Source organism: Lucilia cuprina, chromosome 4 (assembly GCF_022045245.1).
Source record: "Lucilia cuprina isolate Lc7/37 chromosome 4, ASM2204524v1, whole genome shotgun sequence".
Lineage (NCBI taxonomy): Eukaryota > Metazoa > Arthropoda > Insecta > Diptera > Calliphoridae > Lucilia > Lucilia cuprina.
The window spans coordinates 20868159-20884870 of NC_060952.1; the positions used below are offsets into that span (position 1 = coordinate 20868159).

The window sequence follows — 16712 nt, forward strand, 5'->3', positions numbered from 1 at the left end:
GAAAACCCAATTTTCTACACAATTCTATATGAAATATGTATACTTGGTAAAACATTTTATAAATTGTAGATTATTTAAAACAATTTATCCTTTGTCCTTATATGAAAATGTACATACAATTGTGTATAATAAAATAAATGCTTATTTAATATGTTTTATTTCAAAACTCTCTAGTAAATATCTCTATTTAAAAATTGAAAATGAAAAACTTAATAATAAAACACACACATAAAAATATATTTAAATAAAAATAAAAAAAAACATTCACATTCTAATACTCAAGTTACTCTTTAAAAAAAATATATATATTCATAAAATGAACTCATGTTGTTGAATATGCATGAATATGTATTCATGCTTGCATTAGAATGTGTGTATTTATAGAGAATTCATATCCTTTTTTGTGTGGCTAAATGAATGAGTGTGTGTGTTCACTTTCCTCAAAAAATACTAATATAGTTTTGTTGAAATATATATTTATGCATATATGCGGATATACTAAACATGAGAGTTTGCTGTAGTGCAACGTCAAAATGCTTTGATGTTTGAAGTGTTTTTTTTTTCTTTTTTGTTCTCGTTTGTTTTTCTTTTTAATACTCTACACCACTATTTGCTTTTTATAGGTTTTGTTCTTATTTATGTAACAGACAGATCTTCATTTTTTCTGAAAAAAATATTTTGTTTCTATATATGAATTACTTAAATTTTTAAATTAAGATAAAAATCATCAGAAATACTTTATTATCAGGCCTGTCACAGAATTCTATTTCGATCAAAAGTGGAATTATCTTTCATAATTTTCTTCTTCAAAAAAGAAAATGACAACTTTTTCAAAAAGAAGTAAAAATTACTCCATGAAAGTACTGAAAGAAAATGTGAAGAAGTTATGATTTTAACACACTCTTGCCATATTGGGGATATCCTTTTTATTTGATTCCAAATTCACTACATCTGAAATCATTCTCAGGAACTATTTTTTATGTTCTTTTCTTGGAAGTTATTAGGAATTGAAATTTTACAATTAATTTTATTCAAATAATATTCCAGCAAAAATAAAACGAAGTACTTCCAAAAGAATAACATTCAACACCACTTCAAAGCACTAAGTGAATTTTTTTTTTAAATTCTGTAGAAGTGATGTTTATTGAATTTTTTTTAATTGAAGGTATATATTTTTTAAACTGAATTTTTTTTTAATGAAACCAAATTTATTTTGAAGTAAATTGATTTATGTTATGACGAGCCTGTGTTAAAATCATAACTTCTTCATGTCTTTTTCAGTACATTTATGAAGTAAATTCTACTTATTTTTCGCTTCTTTGAAAGTTAATTTTTTGCTGGAATGTAAAATATTATAAAAGTACTTAAAGGTAATGCAGAAGGTATGTAAAAGTCATTGAAAAGTAAGTTGTAGTATATGTATAAGTCATAACCAAGACTTTACTGCTACATTTTCCAAAAAAATATGTATATAATATGGTCACCCATGCCCGATTATATTTTCTTAGTTTGTTGAAATATACATATGTATGTATGCTGTACATAAATGTACATGCAACATCTAAATGTTTGAATTATTCTTGAGGCTATAATTTTGATGCTATACAATACACTGAAAATCATAAAAATATAATAAACATTAGGATGGTTTAGAGTAGAGATTTCTCCAATTTTTTCAATGTTGTACGATAATGTTCCTTAAAATTGGTCAAAGAGGTCCTAGGAATGTTATAAAATGTTGATATTATTTGATAGGTCTTTGTAAAAATATAAAAAAATAATGAAAACATTTTACGTAAAAATTAAATTGAGAAAAAAATATTTTAAAATGGTAACTTGGGTGAAAATAAATTTAAATTTGAACATTTCATTTCATTAACATTGGCACCATCCTACTAAACATGCATATGAATATTATGTTTATATAAAAAATTACCATATCTACATCATTATATAGTAATAATGTTTAATAAGGAGGTACTTAATTTAAGTCATTAAATACATGTACAATAAAACATACTAAATATTAATACAATATACATCTTTATAGAAATATAAAGTAAAAAAGTAGAATGTATATTGCCCATCAAGTAGCACTTTATCTAAATGATCAATTACATCTATGTATAGAAATGTGCATATGCATATTTATATATTGAAAAAAATTTAGAAATATTAATTGAAATTTGGTCGTCCTACCTAATATACGTTATTTTAATATTTTTTTGCACCTTCCTATTAGCAAATACATGCATGTAAATGTTTCTTTTTGTGGTTTTTATCTAACAAAACAAAAAAGAACAATTTTTATAAAACAAATATAGTTTTTTCCCCTATTAGGTAAATGTAATAACAAAAAAACAAAACTGGAATTTCATACCCTAATAGCCAAATATTTAATATTTGCAAAGCGAGAATAATAATATATGATGAGATAAAATTAAACAAAGCCCTGTACTTAAAGGTTTTTATATAGAAAAATAGTTAAAAATACTTTATAAATTTAATGAAATAAACGATTTAAAAATATTAAATGCAATGACTATGTTAGATAAAAATTTTATAACTTATCCATAGTCCATCAGATTAGAACTTTTATGATATGTTCTAAACAATTAATATTCAACTGCCAAAATGGAGTTTGCAAAAAAATATAAAAAAATACATATTATAGCCTTTTTAAGAATTTCATTAGCCATGTCCGTCTGTCTGTTGAAATCAATTTTCTGAAGACTCCAGATATCTTCGAGATCCATATCATCAATAATTCTGTCAGACATGCTTTCGAGAAGTTTCCTATTGAAAATCAGCAAATGTTGTCCATAAATAACTGAAATATGGGTAAAAATCTGAGATTACCTCTGAAAATTTCCTCAACAAATTATAAATAAAAGCAAAAAAACAACAGCAAGGAGATAATGCAGTAATATGTTGGTAATACAGCTCATATTTGTTTGAGGGTGGTAATACAGTTTGACGGTGGTAGTACAGTACAACGGGTAAAATTTCTTTATGCTACAGTTTATATTTGATTGTGTGTATGTTATGTGTGACATGTGTGCAGAGATACAAAATTAATAAAAACTGCTTTTTAAAACATACTTGGTGAAGGGTATATAAGATTCGGCACAGCCGAATATAGAAATTTAATAAAATCTGGATCGGAAAGAATTACCGTTTAGCAGATATTGATAAAGAATATAACAAATACTTCCACTCGGATTCTTTTGTGCTCGGAGCCGTAGCTAATGCTGAATTGAAGTCGTCTGAAGTTCGAAAAGTTCCAAATTAATTCGAAAAATAACTAAAAACCAAACATCTACATTTATAAGTATAAACATTTTCATTTTTGTATCTCTTTATATCCTTTTTTGTTTTCTTTTTTCTCATTAGGGAAAGAATTATGTTAATTATAAGAAATTATTTAAAGCAACTTTTTAATTTATTCTCAACAACCAAAGTTATCTTTTAACAAAAAAAAAAAATGATACAATTTCCCACTTACTTTAATATTTAATATTTTGTTTATCATTAGCAACCCTGCCTTATTTCAAAATATTAAAATGAATATAGAAAAGTAAGTTTAACGCTGAAATGTTTATTTAAATCTTTAGATTTATTCATAGAATTCACCTTAAATATAAAATATATTTGCATTTAATCTCTTAAAAACTGAGCGTTTTTTAAGAAATTCAAAAAAATGAAAAAAAAAACTTTACAAATGCTAATTATGAAAAATTAGACTGCCCCACCCACCCAAAATAAACTGTAAAAAAAAACAAAAATAATTTACATATTTAATTTGTAAGATTTGTAGAAAATCATTACATAGATAAAAACAAATGAAAGCAAAATAAATGTATATTTATTTGAAACACAATAAAAAAAGTCTTATTGTTGTGTTTCTCTTAAACCGGAAATGAAAACAAAAAAAAAAAAAAAACAAATATAAAATTCTTATATAAACGACTAATTTAAATATACATTGCAATTAACTCACAAATACTTTGTCAAGTTTAAACACAGAAACATACACACACAACAGATAACTCGCACACAAACTCATACTACAACTACAAACAAGCATTCGACACTGACACAAAGTTGTCAGTTGGAGGCTTAATGAAGGTCTGTCTTTGTTGTTCCAACGGCCTTCATACCAAAGATGCTTAATTTGAACGTATTTGTTGAAATTCTTTTTGAAAGTATGGAATACAAAAAAAAAAAAAAAAAAGCAAACAATAAGAGCAAAAGTGTAAATTTGGAGAGCCTGCATGAATGAGGGGAAGGCAATTTAAATGTAAATTGTCCCTATGTAATGCAACAACTTGGTTGGAAAAATTAAAAATTAATCAAAAAAGAAATGTGTCCATACGTTTTTATTGTGCGAATACTTTGTGGAGTGAAAATGAATAAATGGCCTTTGCAGAATGCGGCTTTAAAATAACTATGGTAAACTAAAGCAAACAATCAAATAGCTTCATAATGAATATAGTGGTAAGAAGGAAAAGTGAAAAATTAACAGACAAATAGTGAAAAGAAACTTGAAATAGTAGAAAATAGGTCAAACCGATAGTTTAATTCGCTACAATAGTCAGTATTATTTTATGCATCGATAACATTATATGTGAAAATTATTTAATGCATCGAATTTACATATATGCGTTATTCCATATCGAGGTGCTATTACTATTCAATGGTCTCTAGTCATAAAGTCGTGCTACACGGTTGTCAGATCTTACAACGTTGTCATTTAATTGTTAAAAAAAATCTAACAATCCTCTGAACTTACAATTTTTCTTTAGCAATGTTGTCAGAAAAAGCATTACTGACAATATTGCAAAGCAAAAATTGTAAGTTGGCAGTGTTATTAGACATTTTCTGCACATTTTACTGCCAACGTTGTAAGATCTAACAACCGTGTATACACACGTGTTACTTATTTCAGGAGATTTTTGCTTATTTGTAAAGAAGAAAGAAATTTAAAACGCTTTGAAAATTCCAAAACAATTTTTTTTGCTTCAAATGTACATTACCAATGCGGAATTGTTTATTTCATCATCGCACGATTGAAGCTTGAAAGTTGAATAAATTTTTAAATTTAGTAATGAATTTTTGGTGTATGTATTTTGGAAATTCGACCTTTTAGGGAGAAAATGGGTAAAAATTGTATTTTGGTACTTTTTTACATCCCATGTAAATTATGGAAAAAAGTACTCTTATAAAATTTAAGTACTTTTTAGATTTTGGTACTTTGGTCCCGTTTTTATCCTAATGAAACCCTCCTTCCAGTACCAAAATGGAGTAAATACGGAAAAATTGATTCTATTCTAAGACAACTTTAATAAAATTTTAACAATTAGTTTATTTAAAGGCATATCCGGAATAACAAACTCCCTAAGAGTTTGTTCCATACCTATACATAAAACAGGTACTTTTTCGTTCTTTAAATGGTACTTTTTGTGCTTTTTTATACTTAACCAAGAAACATGAAATTGAGTATGAAATAAATGAGAATTTATTAATTTTTGGGTTCTTTAACTTGTTTTTGTGTCGAAGGCTCTGTTAAGAATGTATAACATTTTTGGAATGTTTTTATTTAGATGGACATTAAAATGAACAAAATAATAATAACTTGCAACATAAAAAATCTAACCATATACGGATACCACTACGTGATTAAAAACCGAAAAGACTCTTGTCTGCCAGTTCTGCTCAAACTCATGTTCTTTTTGAAGGAAGACTATTTTAGCAAAAAAAAAAATAATTTTCTCAGGCACATATCATGTAAACCGTACAAAATTTAGATTTACTCTATGAGGCAAAGTTGTAGCTCTTCTCATAAAAATGTATAATCGAAAAAAATTTCATCTTCAAGATCAAGTGATTTTCTAAATTAGGCGTATACTGAATATTTATAATATCAATAAATCATTAACACGTATACGTACAAGTGTAGTTAATAAAAACAGTGAAATTTCAAATGTAAAAAAAAAACAACTTTCCACTTGAAAGGAAAACGAACACCATTACGTGATTAAAAACCAAAAAAGACCCAGGCTAGTTTTACCCAAAGTCATGCTATTTTAAATGGCAGTCCAAAGTGTAATTTTTGCAAAATATAGTAACATTTTCAGACTCATATCTTGCAAAACATGCGGAATTTGTATTTACTCTCTGAGGGAAATGTCATAAAAATCACTTAAAATCAAAATAAAACTTTATCTTTAAGATAAAGTGCTTTTCTGAATTTGGCGTATACTTAATATTTACAATATCAATAAATCTTTAACACGTATACGTACAGGTGACGTCAATAATAACAATGGAATTTCACAATGTAAAACTTTACACTTGAAATGAAAGAAATTATATGATTTTATATGTTTATAACTTTCACTCTTTATAACAAGAGCTGTCTCAGAGAATAAATCAAAATTCCGATCGTTTGTCAAAAAAAGCAAAGTAATAACTTCTTAACAATAAAATTTCTTATAAAGATTTTGATTTTGGCTGCATCATTTTAAATATTGCTCGATAATCAAAATGTTCATCTTTGGCTTATTGCAGGGTGTCTCCAGCAATAAAACAGGATAAAGTTTAAAGAAGATAAAATAAAGAAGATGAAGCATTTTACCTAATTAACATAATCCGGTGCTGTAGAGTCACTGTATTATATACTTTTTCACAATATTCCAAAATTGTTTTATTGTTGATTTGTTTGGTAGTTGATGATGCTGTGATAATGTTGAGATTTTCCTTTGATTTTTATACTTTCTACTTTCAGCAACAAAAAAGAAAAATCAAGTAACAAAGATTAATTTTGCTTTATTTTTATCTTGTTTTTTTTTTCGCTTAAATAACATTGCTTGGCATCTCCCTTGTAATGTAACGGCGGCGACTTCTAAACTAACTATCACAGTGTTATTTGTCATCAGCTATTTTTTGTAGATTTTTTAAAGGAAATTTTTTTGAACAGAAAATAAAAGTTACTTAGTGATGTTTTTTTCTTTTTGATTTTGTACAGATTTTTTCTTAGAGATAGACTTTAAAGAAAAAAATAGAATCAACTTTAGGCTGTTTTTTTTTTTTTTTTTTTTTTTTTTTTGAAAAAACAACTGCTGGTATAATTCTTTGTTTTAATTCTCATTCATGTTTCCCCAGAACTTCTTTTTGTCACTGTTTTTATTTGACAAATTACTTGCCTGGAATTTTTGATATTTTTATTTATCATTTAACGTTTTTTTTTTGCCTTTAATTTATTTAAATTTGCTTAAAATTTTTCCTTATTTATATACCGCCAACTTTTTGTAATGTTAAATTGTTTGCTACTTTTTGTTCATCATAAAATGTGAATGTTTTACGCCGAATAAGTATATTTAATTAATGAGTTTTTATATATTTTTATTTAAGCATATACATATATTTAGGTGTTAGTTATGTGAGTGTATAGGCAAAGAAAGCATGCTTTTAGGCATTTTGTGCTTTAATGCCTTGGTGCTGTTGCTGTTGTAATTTGTGTTAGTTAAAGAATGTGTCATTTCAGGCGGAAGTTTTGTAGAAAATTTACAGTTGTTTGCTTTCATGCCTTTGAAACTAATGTTTCACATTATTTTAGCCTTTTTTTAGACATTTATATAAACGTATAAATAAATTTCTATATTATGTGAAGAAAAATATTATAGGGAGTCCAAACACTATAGATTATTTTAATTCCAACCCTAGTTAAGATTGTTTTAAATTTATTTTGAAAAATCTTAATATTTAACTATTATGTTATTTATAATTCTTTTATTGGAAGTAAAAATAATTTCATCCTGAAATATCTTTAAAAGTATGCCAGAGTTTTTTTTAATAGGTTCTTCGTTTTGAAACTCCTAAATATGGAAAACCCTATTGTTTTGTTTTTCTGCGGCCTATAATAAGGCTGCCTGGCAGCCAGGCTGTCTGGCTGTTCTCATTAAAGACGAAAAAGAACTTAAACAAATGTCTCTATAGTAACGAGAGCATTGCCTTTATTATTTGGCTGTTATTGAAAAAATTGAGCGGAAATATGAAAACATGTTTCAGTTTTTTTGTTTCTGTTTATAAGTAGATATTGAACTTTAAAGAAAATAATTTATATAAATAGAAATTTTGTTTGAACAAAATATAAAAAATGAAATTATGATAAAACAACAAATTCCATGAGATTAGGAAAATATTTGTTTTAATTGGCGAATGTTAAGCTTTTTTATTTATTTAGTTATCATTTTTAATTAATTCTAAAATTATAGGAAACATTTTTGTATTCAGCATACTTATGTATACTGAACAGAAATCATTTAGAAAATAATTAGGTCAAAGGTCAAAATTCACTTTTAAACACTAAGAACAAGATTAAATTCTACATTAATAAACTTTAGGTAGATGTAAATGCTTCTATCTACAATTTTAAGAATAGGTCCATATTTACCCTTACCTTCATAAGAGCCCTCTCCTTCTCCGTTTTCGGTATCATTGCGTTGTCATTTAAGTATTATTAAACCCATGAAGAGGTACTTAATTAGACCCAAATCCCACATATTTTATGGCTCTACATTAAGCTTCTAGCTTCTTATGATAATAAAGCAGATTTGAGCCTAATATTATGCTTTATTTTTTATATCAGATTTTTAGTTTTGGTTACCTAATACAAAATCTGTTTGAATTTAAAATTTAAAATTTGTTTAAAATTTATTTTTAATTTCTGTAAATATAGTTCTAACTTCATTAATTTAAATTATTTACATTTACTTATTACATTATAATTATGACACTATTTAAAATTTCACCAATAGTTTTAAATAAAAAAAAATATAATTACATATACATGTATGTACATGAATTTAAAATATACCACACAAATTAATTTTTGCAATTCTAATGTAAAAAATTTAGCAAAATTCTAAATATAACAATGTAATGAAAATTACCACGAACTAATAAATAATGTATTTATAGAACATAAAATATTTAAAAATTTTATTGAAATAAATTTAAATATTCACTACTTTTTAAATTCTCTCTTTCAGGTATGCAACATTGTTAATTATTATAAAAACAAGGTAAAAGTTTTCTCCTCTAAGTATGCTATATATTTAGTATTAACTAATTATAATAGAGAATCTTGGAAAAAGTTTATTACTTTTTAGTAATATAATTATAATTTTAATATTAAATATTTTACAATGCATTAAGCTAATATATACTTAATAAATTAAAAAAGAAATTTTCTAAAATTATTTCCTCTTAAGTCCACCAAAGACATTTTTCAATAAATTCTTAGAAAATATCTTGTCTTTGAAGTTACTTTCAGCGTATTTTTAATTAACAGCATTTTTGTTTTACTTATTTTTTATTTTTGCTGCAACTGAAAGTATGCCCTAATTGTTAAAGCAGTCTACTCTCCAGAGTATGCAATTAAAATAAACAGTATGCTACTGACATTATATTCATTATATGCTAAATAATTTTGTTAACTTGTTTTTAAAAAGAATTCTTATATTTTTTTATTTTGTTTTTTCTTTATTTTCTTAAATAGTTTTAAAGCCTCTAAAGTTTTTAATTAATTTTATATATTTGTTTCTTTAGAAAGAATTTGTTTATGGCAACAAATTAAAATTATTATTTCTCGAAAGTATGCAATAACTTTTATTGGTTTACTTTTTTTCTGAGCAACTCTTTGCTGTTAAAAGTTTTTAAATATCGTATATTTTTGTTGTATGTAATTTTTAATTAATATACATATGTATACTTTTGAAAATGTTTCTTTTTTTCAATAATGTCAACTATAAGTTTGTAATATAACTTTTTTGATAGCATAAACTTTATTTTCTCATATGTTGTTACTGAAATTAATTTGGTTTGATTGCTTAACTTTTTCACATATACGGGACACCCGTGTCCCAGGATTTTTGGTTTTTATTTTTTTTCTCGATTTAGAGCGTTATTTTGAGTGTACTGTAGCTGTACACTCAGAATAAATGGTTATTTTCAAAGAAAAATATGTTAGTTTTTAAAATGTGATGTCACTACATGATAAAAGAAGATAATATCCTGCAATAGCCTCTGAAAACACTTTTTCCATATTTCATCAAAAATTCTCGATATACCTCAAAATGAAGAGTATCGTAAAGTCATGTGTTTAGTTTTGGCCGTGAAAGGGGTAAATAGTTCAAAATTCTATAGAGGACTTATTTTCGATAAAGGTTCTCTAAAGAATTTAATTAAAATTTGAGAATTTAATAAAAATAATTTATTGGCAATGAACTGGTTTATTGTAAGTGACGTTTTTCTTTTTTAACAGTAGAACCAATAACAGTGTGAAGTAAATTTTTGGTGATCGAATCTTTCCTCAATGCGACCTGGCTTATATTTAGAAAAAGTTTCCCTTATACATATGTATATTTTAAAATATTTTTATATGACCTTATTATTTTGATAAAATTTTAAACACACATTGGTTTTTACATGCAAAATTTCAAGTTCTAAAAAACCTTCAAACTCTTTTATTTCCAACAAACTTACTAAGTAAGTAGACAAGTAATATTTGAACAAATTTTAAGTACTTACTTTTTAATAACTACTTATTTTTATTCATCGATGACCAAAAAAAAATTACTGGTTACAAATGTGCTTACAGTCATTAGTTTATTAATTATTCTATTCTCTTACTCAATGCTGCATTATCATGTTATTTACAAACAAAAAATGGTGCTATCGGCAGTGAGCAGTTGCTACTGCTTACACTTGTTATGAAGGATTGTATGATCTAAGGAATCCAAAATGTGCATATTGTACAATATGGACTTTGTGCAGATTTCGCTGAATTCATATCATTTTTTGACACGGAACATGGCTTAAAAATTAGAAATATACAAAAATTAAATGATTTTAGAACTGTTGGGAAGCAAATTTTTACACCAAAAACAATAGTTGCTGAATATATGGCCAAAATCTCATTTGTAAGTCAATAATTTAAATATGCAATCGAGAAAGCAGTTTATTGCTTCGAAATCAAAAATCTAAATTTCTTTAAAAAAATTCTAATATTAACTAGGGTTAGAAACAAACAAATTAATTAATTTTATTTTTAACAAGCATTCACTGCCAAAAAAATTATAATATTTTATTGTATATTTTTGGTCCACAAAATGATTTTTAACGGGTTTCTGAGACATATTATTTTTGCTTATCGTAATTTTGAGCATTAAAATCACTAAAAGTAGTTTTACAGACCAGAAATACTCTAACGAAAATTGTAATTACTTTTCTCTCATTAAGGAATTTAAGATATTTTTGTAAGATGTTATTCTGAGATCAAGGAACCGAGAGTCTTTTCAAAAAAAATACAGTTTTTTTCTCGTATATATAATTTATTAATGCTCATTGGTTTGAGAAGTATTCCTACGAAAAAGTCCTACTCGGGACATCCTACATTGGAATTACACTTTTCAGCTCATAGTTATGGTTATTATTATAATATAACTTCAAAAATCAGATCTGTAATGTAAACAAGTTTTATAAGACCTCATGGGTCTAATTGGAGGATAATTTGAGCCTTATACCATTATTTAATATATCTACAAAAATAGACACGACTTGTTTTATACAAACATCACAAACTAGTCGTCATGCACTCTACAATGGTTGAAGCCATTCCTTAAATGCCTTAAAAACTAATACCACGATAAAATTCTCAAAGCAGATATAATCGGAAACAAATATCATTCAATTATTTTTAAAAATTTTATAAAAATAAAAAAAAATATTTCTATAGAAATAATTTTTTAAACTTATTAAGGTAATTTCCATTAAAAAATTTCTCAATTATGAAAAACCATTCTCTTATAAGTTTCCTTAAATCATAATTTATTATGAATTTAATATTAATCAACAGTTTACATTATAATTACCTTTTAAAATGCCACCAAACAATCTCCACATAAGTTTAAATTATTTTCTAAAAGATTTTTTTAAACACATTTATGGACTTAGCTGCAGGCTTCACACTTAATCCTTAAAAATATGCAAAAAATATTTTTCTTTTTTTAGTATTCCAGTTTCACATATATGCACTATATTTTTGTATAAATGTGTGTTTGTGTATAAAGATAATATTTTTTTATTTGCTGCCCTTTTATTTTTTTTACAAGTATTTCCTCTTTTTTCCTCTTTTTCAAATATAGTTAATTTTTTTAACTATATAGAAATATTATTTGTGTCTTAAATTTTATGCCGGTATTAAGACTTTTATACAATTTTCTTCTCTGTTTGTTTAAGTTAAACTATTTGCAATAAATTCTTTTGCTTGAAGTTTTTTAAACTTATATTCTATACTTCGTTAAGCAAAAAAAAAGTCTCTTAAGTAACAACTTTTTCTATATATTTATTTTATTATATTGTATACTACTACAACTTTCCTGAAGGTATGCTATACTATTTTTGTATAATTTTTAACGTAGATTTTCTTTTGTTTTATATTTGTTTTTATAATTTCTTAAATAAACACTGTTTTTTATTTTTCGTTTTATGTATTTTCAATTGAAAATCTTTAAAGAATTTTTTTTTTTTTTAAATTTATTGAAAATTTAAACACTCACATTTAAGCACTGGCAATTTTTGGTATACTCTCTCACACATACATTCACTCACTTAAAAGTAACCGTTATCTGGGAGTGAGTTTGTTTTTAGAAATTGTACGTTATTTGTTTTTGTTCTTTTTATTATTGTATTTCTAGTCTAGTAAATAGAAATGCGCTCTGTTATGATGTGTCCCGTGTCGATGTTGACGGTTGTATTTTTAGCTTAAGACTAAATTGTCAGCTTCTTAAGGACCAGTTTAAATATACTCAATTTTTATGGTATTTTATCCTTAAACATTTGTAGTAGTTGTTGTTGCTATTCCTGCTGTTGTGTTTTTGTTTTACAATAACATTGTTGCATTCCTTTGGTTTGGTTGTTGGATTTGGCCACAGTTACATTCATAGATGAGTTCATTTTAAAACATGTTAAGGGTATGAGTATGCGCTGTTTAAACGGATAAAGCTCTCTGGCTCTCTGCTTTTTATCCATAAAGGTATTCATTTTCTATTTATATTCTCTCTCTCAATTGTTTTGATATAAAAAGGTTCATTTCTCTTTTCTAAAAAGGACAATATGAATTGTTTATCTCTGTTGTCCTTGAGTTTTGTGTACACAAATTCTTATTCCGTGTTTAGCTGGCATCCTGCCTGTATGTGTCGCTTTACGCGTTTGAACTTTAGTTTCATAAATATTTTTAGTACATGTTTGTTTGTTAGTTGGTATGTTTGATATCCTTTTTTTATTATTCTGTGGCATTTATTTTGATATTTATTTTTTGTTGAATTTTCTCATTCTCTTCTATTAGATTTTGTATATTTTGGTTTGTTTTTATACCCACTTGTATTCATCACCTGTTAACACTGAATTTTGTGGTTGCTGCTGTTTTTGTTATTGTTGTTGTTTTTGTATTTTTCATTTATTTTCACTTGTTTTCACAAGTACCCCCTGAAGTCCTTGAAAATAATGCACGCAATCATTAGACAATGTAGTTTCTTTATTTGGTGATCTTATTTTTGAATCTCAATAAGCATAATAATCAGGTCTTTTCACATTTCAAGTACTTTTTACTTAAATAGGAAATATTATATCAGACAAAAAAAACAGTTCATTGACTTTGTGTAGTGAAATGATGTGTAAGACAATTGTGAGGATTTGTTGTGAAATAGTTACTTAAGAAATATGTAATAGTTTTTGTTGATAGATGTTTATAATAATATAAAATTTTATGAAGGTCTTATACATATTTTTCTGCCCTTATAAAATTGTTATTATTGTTAAAAATTAAGAAAAAATATCATCCTGTAGATAATGAGTTCAATACAGTTGTAACGTTATAAAAAAGGAAAATAATTATGTAAATTCTGAACGGGTTGTTCCATTATAATCAATCATAAATATTCATGCATTGTTTAGTCTCGATAAAGTGGCTCATTATCACATCTGGTATTCCAAATCAGGACACCTCGGCTATGTTAATTGTTTGTGTTCCGATTTCAGGAGAAAAAATTCGCTAGACATGAACCTATATACGCCTATAAATTTAAGGAAAAAAATCTCCGTTTTTAGTTTTCCATTTCGTGATCTTGTGTCCTTTAAAAAGGACTTAAAAAAAGGTTTTAAAAAGCACATTTTTCAAAAAATATTTAAAATACTTTCAATAATCAAACATTTTTTTTATCTGTCAAAAATGTCTTTTAAATTTCTTATACTTAAAAATCTATTAAAATTTTCAATATTATTTTTTTCAAAAAAAATTTGAAATATTTTTTTTTCATTTGTTTGATCCTGACAAAATAAACTTAAAATAACACAAATATTTTACACCTCTTTTTGTTAGCTTGACATCAAATTTGGCATTGTTTGATCAGTAGAAATATTTTAAAATATTTTTTGAAAAATATTCTTCTTAAAACTTGAAGTCCCTTGAAAAAGGACACAGGATCACGAAATGAAAAACTAGTTAGTTAGTTAGTTTGAAAGGAGGATGTATACACATCGAATCCGAAGAAATACACCTAGGCCTCTATCGGGCCTGTTGTGCGCTCCTTAACCAGTGCCACGGGTGGGAATCGAACCCACCACCTCCGGTCTACCAGACTAGAACACTAACCTACCGGAGGCCATAAATGAAAAACTAACAAAGCAGTTTTTCTCCATTTAATTTATAGTTTCAGACGTATATCATCCAGTTTGTGTCTAATTTTGAGTGTCGGACGGTGTAATATTACCTTATTAAGCACTATCAATTACCCAGTATAATTATCAGATATTCGTATTTGTAGTTTTTTGATAACAAAGAATCTAATATTTTCCAACAGCAAATATATCTATTAAATAGTGAAAAAATACTTTAAAAATTATCACTCAGTCCAAAGTAAGGTTCATTTCTAGAACATCAATTAAAATAAGCAAAATCGGCCTATAAATAACGGAGATATAAGCAAACATTCGTAATAACTTCTGAAAATTTCATAAAAAATTAGATTTTGGATTCATTACAAACAAACAAAATCACACAATAATTATATCAGACATACGTTCAGGAAAAGCGCTATTAAAGCAAAATCAGCCCATAAATAATGGAGATATAATCAAAAATCCGAGACAACCTCTAAAGATTTCACCAATTTTTTTTTTTTTTTTTTTGATTTTATTAAAGAAATGTAACGAATAAAGCATTTTTTGTTGTTTTATGGAAAAATGAAATTTAAAGTAAGAACCTATAGATGGGGACCTTTGCTACTTTAAAAGGCAGAATTTTATAGCAAAATATCCAACAAACTATCTCTCATCAGTGACAAAATTTTCAAAAGAAATCTTTATTTTTTATTTTTTTTTTATTTTATTTTTTTTAACCATATAACATTTACTTTTGACCAAAATCTTATAATCTGTTGCTTTTTCAATAATTCCGTTTAAATTACTTCAATATTATTAAATATTATTAAATATTCGTAGAAAAAAGCTGTGATTTGATTTAAATTTTCTGGTATATAGCATAACATAATTTTCTAAATTACCTCATCATTTCCACCTCACCATTGATGGTGGGCAAATAATATTCGGCAAAGCTATGAACTCTAAAAAAATTATATATTAAACGAAACATTATTATAAATGCATCAAATTTGTACTTTTGTTTATATTTTGCATTTTAATTGCATCAATATTTGTCTTTCATTTTCATATCTTCTTTTCATAATTGTTCATTCATAAAATCTGGTGCTTAAATCCAACATAGCTGTAAAATTTATTTGTAAATAAATATAAAGAAACCAACATTAAATAAAAAATTTGTTAAATAAATATACATAGACACAATAATAATGTTGAATAATTACTAGCAATCCTTTTTCACTCTAATATCCTTCTTTTTGAGCTGTTGTCGCTTTCTTCTCATCCGATTTTTATATTCATATTTTTTTTTGCCCACAACCAGAAAAGGGTACATAATGGAAGTTTTTTGTTGTTGTGTGTACACAATTCATTATACTTTTAATTATCTCTCTTACTCTCTGTGTGTGTTAAATATACAAATACTTAGTTATTTTAAACACAAAATAAAACGATTCTTTATAAAAACCTCTTCTTTGCTTTCAGAAAAAAGAAAAAAAATCAAACAATCTTCTTTCTTTAGAAGGAAATATACATACATATTTTGGTACTTTTATTTTATTTTTACCCATTAAGAGTTTAGGGCTTAAAGACAACAACTGCAATAGAAACGTGTTCTTGAAAAGAGAAAAAATGTAAAAGTGAGGAGTAGAAAATATTCAAAATGTCGCGTTAATACTACACTTTCACCACAAACTGCATTATTAATGACTTGGAAATATCACGTGCTTTTGGTTTTTCAAAAATAAAAACTCCAACCACTTCCCTCTTATACACTCGTTCACTGCTGTTGGCAGTTGTGCCTTATTGTGTTCATATTGGGGTAGGCAACAAAGTCATTTCCAGTTTGATGAGTATAAAATGGAATAAAATGTATTTATTTATATGTCTAGTCTATGTCTATGTCTATGTCTAGTCTATGTCTAGTCTATGTCTAGTCTATGTCTAGTCTATGTCTAGTCTATGTCTAGTCTATGTCTAGTCTATGTCTA

The 16712-nt window shown here is 25.9% G+C and overlaps 2 protein-coding genes across 2 annotated transcripts in view; one reads left to right on the forward strand and one right to left on the reverse strand.

The window, feature by feature from the left end:
- LOC111690052 (serine-rich adhesin for platelets) overlaps positions 1 to 12830 on the reverse strand; it is a 75166-nt gene extending 62336 nt beyond the window's left edge. The window contains exons 1-2 of the mRNA XM_046948825.1: positions 12624 to 12830; positions 11937 to 12039 (exon numbers count right to left, since the gene is read on the reverse strand). The gene's annotated coding sequence lies outside the window, so the exon portion shown is untranslated. The remainder of the gene's footprint in view (positions 1 to 11936; positions 12040 to 12623) is intronic.
- The window catches only part of LOC111684763 (protein timeless homolog), a 274262-nt gene that overhangs the window by 195648 nt on the left and 61902 nt on the right, over positions 1 to 16712 (forward strand). The gene's annotated exons all lie outside the window — the stretch shown is intronic.